This window comes from Phacochoerus africanus, chromosome 5, assembly GCF_016906955.1.
Source record: "Phacochoerus africanus isolate WHEZ1 chromosome 5, ROS_Pafr_v1, whole genome shotgun sequence".
In the NCBI taxonomy this organism is placed as follows: domain Eukaryota; kingdom Metazoa; phylum Chordata; class Mammalia; order Artiodactyla; family Suidae; genus Phacochoerus; species Phacochoerus africanus.
In genome coordinates this window covers 9,766,330-9,781,114 of record NC_062548.1, presented here as the reverse complement: position 1 = coordinate 9,781,114, position 14,785 = coordinate 9,766,330, and positions in this window count along the sequence as shown.

Below are 14,785 nucleotides of genomic sequence, written 5' to 3'. Positions count from 1 at the left end.
TTGCTGTGGTTGTGGGGTAGGCCAGCAGTTGTAGCTCCGATTTGACCCCTAACCTGGGAAACGCCATATGCTGCGGGTGCGGCCCTAAAAAGAAAAAAAAAAAGAGAGAGAGAGAGCAATTTTGACAAATAGCCATCACTTACCATTCCAAGTGTAGGAAGGAGGTAAGATCCAGGAGCAATTCCTAGTAGAAACACAAGCATTGGGGAATGACTATTCCCATCAATGGAACCTATGGGACTTCTGATGTTATGATTTACAATAAGAAATTTACAGGGTCTTTGTTCATAGTTCCCCCTACAGAGCTCCTAAAACCTCTGGAATTTCCTAAGTATGAGAGCCATTGAAGGTGTCTTATTTGGTTAATGAGATGACTTTTGGATCACACCTAAGATTGAGGGCTGGTTGCCTGGAGAACCAAGCAGGTGATTAAAGGGTTGGAACTTTCCATCCCATCCCCTTGACCTCCAGGAAGGAGAAGGCGCTGGAGATTGAATCAACTGTCAATGGCTAATGATTTAATCAAGCATGTCTATGTAATGGAGCCTGTATAAAAACCCAAAAGGATGTGGTTTGGAGGGCTTCCAGGTGGGTGAATCAGAACCCTTCCATGTGACAATGTGCCAGACCCAAACTCCATGGGGGCAGAGGCTCCTTTTGGGGAGGAACCTGCCCTATGTAGCTCCTCATTTGGCTATTGATTCGTATTATTTAATATCCTTTGTAATAAACCTGTCATCTGGAGAGTAAATGAGTGTCCTGTGTTCCGTGAGCTACCCTAGGAAATGACTTGAACTTAGGGAGGAGGTCATGGGAACCTCTGATTCATAGCTGGTTGATCAGGAATATAGATAACAACCTGGACTTGGGGTTGGCATCTGAAGTGGGGTCTTGGAAACTGAACACTTAACCTTGGGAATCTGATGCTCTCTCCAGGTAGACAGTGTCAGATCTGAGTTGACTAGTAAGACATCCAGCTGGCGTCAAAGAATTGCTGATTGATGTGGGGAAAACCCACCATATACACACCGAAGACTGATGATCAGAACAATTACCCCTTACAGAGGAAAAGTTTAAACTCCCTTGAAGGAATTTATTTATTTGCACTTATTTAATTTTTGGCCATGGCCATGGCATGTAGATGTTCCCAGGCCAGAGACTGAACATGTGCCGTAGCAGCAACCCAAGATGCTGCCATGACAACACCAGCTCCTTAATCCACTGCACCACAAGGGAACTCATTCCTTGAGGGACTTTAAAGAAGACCCAATAAAAGAAAAAATATACTATCTTCATGGATACAATGCCTCAGCACTGCAAACATAAGGATTCTCTGCAAATTAACTAAATGCAATCCTAAATTTATATGACCGGATAAAGTCCTTATGTAGTTAAGACAATGTTGTACCGAAAGACTCACTCAGAGTGTCCGTAGTGGTGCAGCGGAAACGAATCTGACTAGGAACCATGAGGTTGAAGGTTCCATCCCTGGCCTTGCTCAAAGGGTTAAGGATCCAGCGTTGCCATGAGCTGTGGTGTAGGTCGCAGGTGCGGCTAGGATCCTGCATGGCTGTGGCTGTGGCACAGGCCGGCAGCTGTAGCTCCGATCAGACCCCTAGCTGAGAACCTCCATATGCCAAGGGTGAGGCCCAAAAAAGAAAAAAAAAAAAAGAAAAAAAAGGAAGGACTCACTCTACGAGTTTAAAAAATATTTTATAAAGCCATGGTAATAAAAAATCACACTGATACATGTGCAGGCACAGGCAAATGGGGCAATGGAACAGAGTGGGAGCTCAGAATCAGATTGGTGTGAATGCAGCTACCTGGGGCATGGAAGTGGTGATAGCGCAAGTCAGTGAAGGAAAACGGCCTGTGGTAGCTGCCGCTGGGAGCCTATCTCACCACATGGAGCAAAATCAAGTTGGATCCTGTGTTCAATTGAATAAGGTCCCCCAAAGATGTCCACATCCCACAGAACCTGTGAATATGTTACTTTACATGGCAAATGGGGTTGTGTACATGTGATTTTTTTTTTTTTACCTTTTTGCCTTTTTGTCTTTTTAGGGCCGAAACCACAACATATGGACTTTCTTAGGCTAGGGGTCGAATCAGAGCTGTAGCTGCTGGCCTACACCACAGCCACAGCAATGCCAGATTCAAGCCACATCTTCAACCTATACCACAGCTCACGGCAAGGCTGGATCCTTAACCCACTGAGTGAGGCCAGGAATCGAACCCCCGTCCTCATGGATACTAGTCAGGTCCGGTAACCGTCCACTGAACCACGACAGGAACTCCTAGACGTGATTAAGTTAGGTCATAAAATGCGGAGGGTATCTTGGATTATCCAGCTGGGCCCAATCTAATCACACGAATCCTTCAAAGTAGATGAACCTCACCTGTGGCCAGAGTGAGAGCAGATGATGAGATGATGGAAGCAGTTCTTTAAAAATTAAAGATGGGAGGAGTTCCCGTCGTGGAGCAGCAGAAACATATCTGACTGGGAACCATGAGGTTGCAGGTTCAATCCCTGGCCTTGCTCGGTGGGTTAAGGATCTGGCATTGCCATGAGCTGTGATGTAGGTTAGCACGCTACAGCTCCGATTAGACCCCTAGTCTGGGAACCTCCATACGCCTCGGGTGCAGCCCAAAAAAGCAAATAAATAAATAAATAAAAATTAAGAAAGGGGGGAGTTCCCTCTTGTGGCTCAGTGGTAACGAATCTAACTAGTATCTAAAAGGATGCGGGTTTGATCCCTGGCCTCACTCATGGGGTTAATGAGCCGGTGTTGCAGTGAGCTGCGTAGGCCGCAGACGTGGCCTGGGTTGGCAGCTGTAGCTCTGACTTGACCCCTAGCCTGGGAACCTCTATATGCCACAGGGTGTGTACAAATAAATAAAAATTAAGAAAGGGGTCACAGGCCAAGGAATGCAGGCAGCCTCTAGACATTGGAACATTCAAGGACATAGATTCTCTTTAGAGTTTCCAAAAGCCAACAGCCCTACTAACTCCTAGATGTTAGCCCCATAAAACTCATTTGGGAGTCCCCTGGTGGCCTAGAGGTTAAGGACCCAGCATGGTCACTGCTGTGGCTTGGGTCACTGTGATGGCACAAGTTCAGTCCCTGACCTGGGAACTTCCTCATGCCATAGTCATGCCCCCTCCCCCAAAACCAACTCATTTTAGACTTTGACCTCCAAAACTGTAAAATGATAAACTTGAGTGGTTTTAAGTCACTAACTTTGTGGTACTTTGTTGTACCAGCAATGAGAAATTAATTCAGATTCCTGACTTATCATATACTTACCTAGTGGGGTGAAATCCCACTAGGTCCAGAGATAAATGTGAAAAATAACATGACAAAACTTACAGAATATGATTTATGAGAGGACTTGTGAGATTTTTATAGAGGGGGAAATTTTTGAACTGAAGCTCCAAAACACAAACCATGTATGGGAAAGAAAAAAATTTTTTCCTGTTCAACAAGGGGTGCTGTAGAGACAATTACAATACAGGTGTCCAGGAGTTCCCTTGTGGCTCAGCGGGTTAAGGATCCAGTGTTGTCACTGCTGTGGTTCTTGTTACAGCTGTGGTGGGCCTTTTTGATCCCTGGCCTGGGAACTTTCACATGCCACAGGTGTGGCAAAGAAAAAAAAAGTGTGTATAGCTGGAAAAAGACAGTTGCAATATCTGAAATCAATAAGGGATTCATATCCAGCAAACTGCAAAATAATTTTTAAAAGGCAAGCAACCCAAAGACAAATAGGCAAAGATTATGAAAGCCAGTAAGCTTTTTTTTTTTTTTTCTTTTGGTTTATTTAAGGCTGCACTGGAGGCATATGGAAGTTCCCAGGCTAGGGGTCAAATGCGAGCTGCTGCTTCCGGCCTACACCATAGCCACAGCAACGCAGGATCCAAGTCGCATCTGCGACCTATACCATAGCTCACTGCAATGATGGATTCTTTTTTTTTTTGTCTTTTTGTCTTTTTGCTATTTCTTGGGCCGCTCTCACGGCATATGGAGGTTCCCAGGCTAGGGGTTGAATCGGAGCTGTAGCCACCGGCCTACGCCAGAGCCGCAGCAACACGGGATCCGAGCTGCGCCTGCAACCTACACCACAGCTCACGGCAACGCCGGATCGTTAACCCACTGAGCAAGGGCAGGGACCGAACCCGCAACCTTATGGTTCCTAGTCGGATTCATTAACCACTGCGCCATGATGGGAACTCCAATGATGGATTCTTAATCCACTGAGCGAGGCCAGGGATCAAACCTGTGTCTTCATGGCTACTAGTCAGGTTCATTACAGCAGAGCCAGAATGGGAACTCCACCAATAAGCATTTTAGAAAATGCTCCTAATTTTGCACCCGTACCCATCGAAAGACAGGTCTGGGGAGACATGGAAACTGGGGGGTGGAGACATGGGCATAGCCATTTGGGAGAGCCAACTGGCAAAGCAGTGAAACTAAGTTATATGCAAATCTGATGACCTAGCAACCCAACCCCCAGAGAATCTCTCCTGGAGACAAGCCTTAAAAACTTAAATGAATAGAAACAGAAAAAGTCAAGATCCACAGAATGCATTCACATACCTAATTTTAAAACACTTGTAGAGATAAAACCAGCACAATATAACTTTCAAGGCAACCATAATCTATTAATGGGTAATTAATCTACACGTGGCACATTGGAGCAGGCACTGATGCAGGAGGGGAGAGAGTCAGCTGCTGGGACAGAGGGACAAATGTGATGACAAAGAAGCCTTGTCTGCCCAGTGGACAATGGGTTGATCTGAGATGTGTAAACAGCTCAAAACTCTGTACCTGGGTGAGTTAAAAGTCCACAAGGAGAGTCACACTGGTGGTATCAGAACCACTTAGTCTTCATCTTGTGTCAACACGCTTGAGCCTCTGGGGTCTTTGATGGCGATTCAGATCCTTAACCAAATGTGAGAACAGCCATTGTAGGAGAAGAGCCATTATGGGTTGAATTGCGCCCCCTCCCCCCAGCTCGTATGTTGGAGCGCTAACCCCCAGGACCCCAGCACGTGACCTTTGGAAATAGTCTTGCAGGGGTAGCGAGTTCCATTGAGATGAAGCCATACTGGAGTACAGTGAGCCCCCATCCAATAGGACCGGTGTCCTCATACCAAGGGGAAGTCAGGACTTGTGCCCAGGGTTGAGCTTATGCCCACAAAGAGAACAGCACACAAGGAGAATGCCATCTGAAGACGAAAGCAGGAGGGGTGATGCCTCTCCAAGCCAAGAAACGCCAAGATGGCCAGCCAGCCATCAGAAGCCAAGAGAGAGTCATGGAATAGATTCTCCCTCGGGGACCTAGAAGATGCCAACTCTGCTGACACTTTGATCTGGGACTTCCAGCCTCCAGATCTGCTAGAGAATATATTTCTATTGTCTAAGCCGCTCAGCATGGCCCTTTGTTATGGATACATAATAGAAAACGAATACAGGGGTCAGCCTCTCCTCGGAGTGTGTAGGAGGTCTTGATCTGGTGGCTGGGGAGTAAGTCTTAGGGGGTCTGCCAGGCTCATGGGGCAGCTCTCAAGAAGAGCTTGCCATCAGGTTCCAGGGCTCAAACTGCCCTCCAGGTTTAAGAGTGGCCGAAAGCACAGCCGATGATGCTTGGCTCCTCTGGCATCGAGTCAGGCGCCTCTGACTTATTGGAGCAAATCCCAGCCCTGGATGTCCTCAGCGTGAATCTCTGCAGTGCCGAGAGCCCCGTTCGGGTAAGGGAGGAAGAGGAGGAGCAAACAGCTGAGCACCTGTGGCCCCTATCCCCCCCCCCCCGCCCACCCCAGGAAGATTCGAGCTCAACCCTGGGCTTAAGAGAGCCAGGAGGACCTTTCCTTCCATTTCTACCTGGCCTACCCCGTAGCATAGAAACGCCCGCCGCCAAAGCTGTTGAAAGAGGCCCCACCCTACCCAGGGGGGAACCTCCATCCTGATGGAGGTGTTGGGAGAGCGCTGGCTTTGCCAGCAATTCTGACCCGATGACATGGGTCCTGGTGTGGGGGAGGGCAGTCTGCTTTCCCAAAGGCTTCTTCCCACAGCCAGCTTTCACACTGAGCACGCCCAGTGCAAACCTCCCTCTTCCCACGTGGGCGACCACTGGCCGGCGATTTAACCCTTTGACTCCTCGACTTCCTCATCTGTACAGCCTAGAAGAAGGTCATTGCCTCCTATGGCTGCTTGAGGATCAAATGCACTATGGCTATGCTTTCAAAGCTTTCCCCTGACTGGCACAAGGGCAAAACTGATTGCATTGGGAAGAGGTTACCTAAGGGTGGGCCACCAGCCTCCGGCAAGCCCTGCGGTGGTCCAAGTGGCAGGGGATGGGGGGGTGCTCCCTGTCCCTGCTCACTGTTACCCTTTCTGGGCACACTGGGTGGAGGTGCCCAGGTTGGGGAGCTGTGAATTAACGCATGTGCAAGGTTGGCACCAGGCCTGGCAGAGACCAAGGGTTCACAGATAGTTGAGCTGTGACTGTGATCACGATGATTTGGGAAGTCTGGTGGTGTAACCGAGCAGGGCCCTTTGAGGCTCCTGGGCACACAAGCCTTTCTGTGCCCTCCATTTCTTGTTTTTAGGAAATAAGCCTCAGCCTCCATGAGCTTCCCTGAGTTCCAAAGGGCAGTTGCTGCTCAGGGAAGGGAAGGGATGCAGGGACCAGGGAGGAGCATCAAGAGACAATAGTGCAGCCATGGGTGGGGTGCTGGTTCCTCCTCAAGGAACCATAAGGAGATCTTTGAGCCCTTTCTGCAGGACTAAACCCCACAACAAATGGAAGACCTACCTGATGAAGCGTCTGCATTCTGGGAAGAAGGAGGACCACCAGAACCAGTCCTGGGACCACAAAACACCAGGTTTGAAAGACAATGTAAGCTTGCCTCTACCCTGACCCTTATCTGCAGCCCAAACTATAAAACCACCTCCCAAGGGGGGGCACAGTCGTTAAGGCCTTAGCCTGCTGTGGCCCCCTTTGCCTGGCAAAGCTATCTTTCTCCTTCACCCAAAACCCCGTCTCCACGTTTGTATTTGGCAGACAGAGGCCAAGCTTTGGCAACAGGGGTGTCATCTGACAGGGGCCCATCCACGTGGAGGACAGAGTCACTCAGTCCTGGCCAGACATGACGGGATCCTATAGCAAGGAGGTGGGAGGGGAGGGCAGAGCCAGCAGGCTGCAAAACAGACCTGCTGGGGTTCTAGCAGGCACACCACAATAACCCTGTGGCCTTCCCACCAAGGTCAACGCTGGTGAGCTCCGCTCAGGACCCACACATGCAGCAGAGGCTGAGTCTCCCAGGGCAGGACTGATGGTGGATTTTGGGCCTTTAACCTGGCCAGCACCTGCCCCTCGGCCAGGGCCTGGTGAAGAGGTACGATGGGCACCCCGGCTCCACCCACTGTCCTCGGTCCTGGCTGCCCCATCACCACACCTGCATGTCCCTACTCCCAGCTTTCAGCCTGGTCGCCGCTCCTGAAACACCCTCCCTCCCACGACTGGGCGTTGTGCTTGTTTTCTCTCTTTGCTTCTCCATACACTCCTCTGGGCCTCAGTGGCTCTTGACCTCAGCAAACCCCAGCCCTTGGGGCTCCACCTTGATGCTGGCTGTCCTCCCCACCCCGCCTCCCTGCCCTCCAACCGCTCCAGGAGGCGCTCAGCTAATCAGGCTGATTATCGCCCAGAGCCAATTCTACTTTCCTTGGCTACAACACGCAGTAAATTTCCTCAGCCACCAGGCTCCCCTGTGAGCCCTGCCTCTTGTCAGGCAGCCCAGCTTAGCGAGCTGCCAGCTCCCCGCCTGCTGTATCATCACGGAGGAATCAGGCCAGCCCGACCTGGGTCTGTTACCTAAACGCCGTCTACACGGAGTCACACCACCCTCAGCAGCAGAACAAATGGTCACATCTCCCGGGTCCAGGGAAATCTCTGCACTTCTACATGCCAAGACCCTTACCTATGAAAAATTATACTATAATCTGCCTGCGGAGCACTGAATTTTAGAGGAAGCTTTGATCTCCTTTGTCTCTACACATTTCAAGGGTGGGCTGCTGGCACTGGTCTTAGGTTATCACCAGGGAGTGGTCCTTGAACGCCCAGCCTTATTTCATGCTCGGCCCATTCCCAGGGTCTTTGGGTGACTGAAAACAATCTGGAAAAATCCAGAGAAGGAGAAGGAAGGAGGCGAGGGTGCTGATTTATCCCCAAACCCAGCCCCTCTGTGATGGGGAAGGAAGCTCCGCTCACCATTCCTTTTGTCTTGATCTAGTCTGGAGAGGGCGGCGCTTAGCTGTGGGAGGGGAGGACAAACAGGTGCCCACGGCCCACACGGCCCCAAACTGGCTTCTATGGCCCTAAACATGGAGCTTTCTGTAGGATCGGAGGTGAGCACGTATGAAGCAATCAAAGAACATGTAAGAATTCAGTTATGTCATGTTGCCATGAGCCCAAAAGGAGGCCAGAGAGGGATGAGATGAATGTGACAGGGGACGTTTTTAAAAACTTTGTGTGGAGATGAGTCTTGATTCAGTGAAATATAACAGCGTTACTTGCATCTTCTATGCACGAGGCATTATGTTAGGCATTTGGGGCACAGAGGAGAGCAAAGCCACATCCTCGCCCTTGTCCTATCTACATAGGGAAAATTACCACTGTGACATAAGGAGTATATCTAGGAGTGTTACCCCTTAGTGCTAATGACTGAATATTTGCCCCATCCCAAAACCATATGTTGAAGCCCTAAACCCCATCGTGAGGGTTTTGGAGATGGGCCCTTTGGGAGGTGGAGTGAGATGAGGTTATGAGAATGGAGCCTTGATCCAACAGGGATTAGTGCTCTCATAAGAAGAGACAACAGCTTGCTCTTTTGCACACCCACCTCTACTTCTGGGGTGTGCATGTGCAGAAAAGCTATCGTGTGAGGATATGGGGCCAGTCTGCAGGCCAGGAAGGGAGCCCTTACCAGAATATGGTCTTGATCTTGCCAGCACCCTGATCTGGGACTTCTGCCCTATAGCATTGGGAGAAAGTCAGTGTGTGTTGTTTAAGCCACCTAGTATATTGTATTCTGTTGTAGCACCCAGAGCTGACTAATATAGACAGATGTAGATGAGAAGGATTAATTGTAAAGTGTTATATCAGAGAGGGCTTCCTGGAGGAAGTGAATTTGGAGTTTCAGGATGAGTCAGCTTCTAGGGAGGAAGGTGTGGGAAGGGTATTGCAAAAAGGTGCCTATGAACCACGAAGTGGGCTCTCACCAGACACTGAAGCTGTCAACACCCTGATCTTGGGTATCTCAGCCTTCAGAACTGTGAGAATAACTGTGTGTTGTTTTTAAGCCATCCAGTACATGGTATTCTATTATACAAGCCTGAATGGACTAGGACAGCTCAGTTTAGGAGCTGGGCATCTTGATTGCAAATATGAGAACCAAACAAATGAAAGCTAAAGATCTCTCTGGGGGAGAAGCTGGACGGTGCCTGCAGATGCCCTAAGTGTCCATGAGGGGGCAGCAGAGCCTGCCCTCTTGTTAAGTTGTGGTTTAAGTAGAGTTGCCTGTGGGAGACACCTTCCAGAGCAAAATGAATTCTGAGCTGCATGGCAGGAACAGTGCTAAAGCATCCTAAAAATGTTAAAGATGACAGCAGTAAGGGGGACTTCAGAAACTATCTAGTCTTTATTCAGAGGAAGGCAAGAACGAGTTCGAATGGTCAAATGTGATTTTCCCCCAATTTAACCCAGGGTGTTGAAGAGAAAGCCAGAAAAAGAGCCCAAGATTCTATCCCTTCAGATCCATGGAAAGACATGTGAACCCATTTCCAGAAGGAGCACTTAAGTTTTCTCACAGGAGGAAGTGAGTCCCTGAATCACATGAGTGAGTGTGCATGGGACCTGCTTTTTGTGGCATCCTCGGTGGCCAGCAAAAGATGATGGGGAAGGTCTGGGAACCACGAAAAATTCCATGAAGTTGCTTTTGTTGTTTTTAGTTATTAGACATGATTGTAGTGACTAACAAAAAAAAAAAATCAGAACCTATGGATATAAGTAAGAACTTTAAAAATACTCATAGTGCTATAACCCCAAAGAAAATGCTCTGTGTTTTAAAGTACATGTTTTTCCTGAAGATGAAATACAATAAATCTTACAGGAACATTTTGTCTAATGGAAAGTTCAGTTCGGTGTTCAAGCGATCACGGCCCTAAGCCAGTTGATTGGGTGCTGTCCTTGGTCCTGAAACTGAGCATGCTGGGAAGAAGAGTCTTCCTGGAATGAGCAGGAGGGCCTCACTAGAGATGGTGACAAAACTTCCATGGTGATTCTATTGGAGCATTTCCCATCGCTGTGGTCTCTCTCTTCCTTCTGTATGTACAGGTGTTTCTCATTGGTTCCTGTGGAATGGGCTCCATTGGGAAATGGTCCCCCAAGCTCAACTGAACAGAGATCTCCTCATGCCCAGATCCCAAGCTCCCACACAAAACTGCCTTTGCTTTAAGTCAATATCATCAGCAGCAGGGGTCTCTGAATTTTCATGACAGATAGAAAGAACCAAGTGAGGGCTGGACCCCTGAGGAACCTGGTCTTTGAAAGGAGAAGAGTCTTGGGACTGGGGAAGAACAGAGCCTCTTAGCTGGAGTCTATCACAAATCAACTGTGTCTCTCCTGCCCCCATCCACAAGTTAGGTTGAAAGGTTTCCTGCCTAGGGAGTTCTTCTTTGCCCCAAGGCTCTCTCTAGGAAGTACAGTGGTCAAAGCCAAGCACACGTCTTCTCAAGTGTGAATACTTTGAGGGTATTTCTTCTGCCCTCAGATATCTATCCGGTTGAAATAAAATCGACCTGGCAATCAAGGAGTCATCTCCCCTCATCAAGTGGCCAATCTTGTGCTAATCATACTGGGCCAACCTGCAAGTATGTACCTCATTATTTATGATGTATGCTTAACAAAAAATGTTGAAGCTGTGTCTAATCAAGCCTCTACACCTAACTGCAAGTATACAGGAAATATAGAGATTGAGGAACAAGTTAAATGACACCAGTAATTAGTCAAGTCTAGAATGTGGACTACTCCTTAAGACAACTATACTAGATTCAAGAATACCAAAAAATTAAAGAGGTAGGAGTCAGTTCTAGATGAAAAGACCAAAGGGACACAACAAAATCCATGCGTGAAATTTATTGAATTCACATTTGAGAAAAGCAGGGGAGAAGAGACATTCTTTTTTTTTTTTTTTGACTTTTTTGCCTTTTCTAGGGCCGCTTCCCACAGCATGTGGAGGTTCCCAGGCTAGGGGTTAAATCGGAGCTGTAGTCACCGGCCTGCGCCAGAGCCACAGCAACGTGGGGTCCGAGCCTCGTCTGCAACCTACACCACGGCTCACGGCAATGCCAGATCCTTAACCCACTGAGCAAGGCCAGGGATTGAACCCGCAACCTCATGGTTCCTAGTCGTTAACCACTGCACCACGACGGGAACTCCATGGGATAAGAGATATTCTTGGGTTAATTGGGAAAATGTATATTGGAATTATCATTAACTTATTAGGCATGATAATGGTGTTTGGGGGGGTGGGGTGTGCTGAAGTCCTGAAACATGAGAATTGCCCAGTGAAAGAGCGAAAGTATTTCATGTTGTGTCACTTCTCTGGATGGAGTTGTATCACTCACACTCCCGGAGTTCTCATCGTGGCTCAGTGGTTAACAAACCTGACTAGAATCCATGAGGACGAGGGTTTGATCCCTGCCTCGCTCAGTGGGTTGAGGATCCTGCGTTGCCATGAGCTGTGGTGTAGGTTGCAGATGTGGCTCGGATCCCGAGCTGCTGTGGCTGTGGGGTAGGCTGGCGGCTGCAGCTCCGATTCGACCCCTAGCCTGGGAACCGCCATATGCCATGAGTGTGGCCCTAAAAAGACAAAAGACAACAACAACAACCAAAAAACACCCTCCGTTTACACCCCCTTCCTCCTTGCTGCGGCCAGGCCTGTTCCCCACACTCTCCACACCCAGTCTACCATCTAGCTTTCGAGTTCTTGGCAATTGTTTTACACTGAATTGTGTCCCCCCCACAACAAAAAGAAGTGTTGAAACCCTAACCCTTAGCACCCTGAACATGACCTTGTTTGCAGGTAGGTCTTTATGGAGGTAAGCAAGTTAAAATGAGGTTAGGCTACAGCCTAATCCAGTATGACTGGTGTCCTTGTTCTGGGGGAAGTTTAGGCACAGACGAGCATACGGGGAGAAGGGAATGTGAAGATGAAGGCTGAGATCCGGGCGATGTGCCTGCAAGCCGGGGAATGCCAAGATTGCCAGCCAACTTCCAGGAGCCAGGGGTGAGGCTGGGACATAGGTGTCCCTGCCGCCTTCAGCAGGAGCATAGCCCTGTTGACACCTTGAATTTGGACTCCTGGCCTCTGTAAATGTGAGACAATAAAGTCCTTTTGTACTAAACTGGGAATTACCGTGTCGGATTTTTTTCTTTCTTTTTTTTTTTTTTTTAGAGCCGCACCTGCGACAAACGGAAGTTTCAGGCCAGGGGTCAAATCAGAGCAGCAGCTGCCGGCTAACACCAAGGCCAGTGCACTGTGGAATCGTTAACCCACTGAGCGAGGCCAGGGATCGAACCTCCATCCTCATGTATACAGGTCAGGTTCTTAATGCCCTGAGCCACACGGGAACTCCTGGGGTAATTTGTTATGGCAACCGCAGGAAGTATGGTTCTTTCTGGTCACCACTGCTTGCAGGGGTGGGTTGGAGGGGAGAGAGGTTAGTGGAGAGCCCAGGGGGGCTCCTCAGAGGAGGTGGGCCTCATTTTGGGTGGGGCGGGATGGTGTGGGGGAGGGATAAACCCCTGAGTCTACCTTCCCAGAAGGTTCTTCTCAAGAAGAACAAGAATTGGACAGTGTTGGCAACAGGGACCAGGAGGCAGGTGAAAGGGCCCCCGGTCTAACGTGGAGGGCAGGGGGTAAGAGGGAGGGTGGAAGGGACAGAGGGACACACTGTAGGCAGAGAACTGAGTATCCAGGCCCTGGTGCCCCTGGCGCTGGGGGTGGGAGGCGAGGAGGCGCTTGCCAAGGCTGGATGGGGCAGCCCTGGACTGAAAAAACACCGTGTTTCACTCATACGAAATATATGTGTGCTGCGTGCTGGGGCCGGGCAGGTGGCTGGAGAAGGTGTGGCTCCTGGGAAAGGAAGAGGCCACCAGGATGTTCCTCGAGGCCCACGCCTCATCCTGGCATCCCCAGGCCCGTGGCCTGAGGGGGCACATGGTTCTGGGTCCTCAGAGAAGGGACGTGGGGGAGTCAGATGCCATGCACAGCTGGACAGGGGTCTCCAGGCCAGTGGATGCCAGGCCCAGAGAGGGGGCGATAGAATCCTGGGGAGCATCTGAGAGACTATTGCACAGAGGGGGAGACTGAGGCCAGGGGGGCCAGTGGAGAGAAAAGAAGGGGACGAAAGGGAGAAGGAAGAGAGAAGCAGAAAGAAGAGAGAGGGGAAGGGGGAAGAGGGAGGACAGGGTGCATAATGGGATGAGAGGGAACCAGAAGGATCGGCCATGACTACGGGCCAAATGCCACCCTTAGATGTTGGTGACTAAGAGTCGGGAAGACGTCAAACATGCCGGGAAAGAAGGTGTCATTCTTACTACTGATAAGACTCCTGGTGACGTTATGCTAGGAGTCTGTGCCAAGGGGTGGCAGGGTTCAGGTCAGTGAACCCCTCTTTAGCGCGAGCCACCGCCCCAGCCCAGCCTCCCGCCCTCGTCCGGCCTCCACTCTCTGCACTTGCCCAGTTAGGCCTCAGGGTGGCCGCCAAGGAAGGCCCCTGTGCCCGTGGGTGGGTTTGGACTTGCCCATGATTATGCTCAGGGCTTCTTTCTCCCTGTTCCTGTCCCCATGTCCCCTTGAAGGAGTGTTGTCTGGGGTCTGGGGCAGGGCGTCAAGGAGCCCCCACTGCTCCTGGGGTTGTGAGCCCGGGGCAGGAAAAAGTCCGGGTCGTGGCTGTTTGAATGGCATGTGCAGGGCCCAGCATGAGGGGTGCAGGCCCCACCACGTCTCCCCCAAGTACCCTTCCCCCCCACCCAGGTGACCTCAGGAAGACATCCCGAGGGGGTGGGAGTCCAGAGGCCATGGTTTGGTTTCCACCTTTGTTCTCCTCCCTCTTTTTCTGGGAGCAGGAGAGGGCCAGAGAGAACTTCTGGAGGGTGTGACCAGGACCCACTCTCATCCGCCACTGATCTGAACCCGGTCCCCATGGCCATGGAGCCCAGAGCAGCTGAGTTGGAAGAAATCCTAAGGGTCCCCACCTTTGTCCTTTAGGGGGAGAAACTGAGGCCAGAGATGAACCGAGTTGCCCAGTGGCACACGGAGGCTTCATGGCAGGTTTAAAAACTGGGGCTCCCCAACTCCCGTCTGGTGTCCATCTGGCTACAGCAGTGGGCTTTCCCCCGGTTCTGGGATGCCTGACAGCCCTGTGATATCCTCAGGGCACAAGGCGGGGGTGAGTGGTGCAGAAATGGCCCAGAGAGTTGGAGAGAGCAGACTTTTGTCTCATGTCCTGCAAGGAAAACCCCGGGAATTTGGTGCAGGGGTGGGAGGTGAGGGGGGTTAGAGGCCGCAGTCACAGGGTAAGGACAGACTCTCCCATTGGCTGAGCATCTGTCACATGCCAGGGATCATGCCTGGGGGCTTCTGTCTGATCCTCCAGCCCTGATCAGTCAGCTCTGTCTCTGTCTCTCTCTCTCTGGCTTTTGGCTCCACCTCCCAATG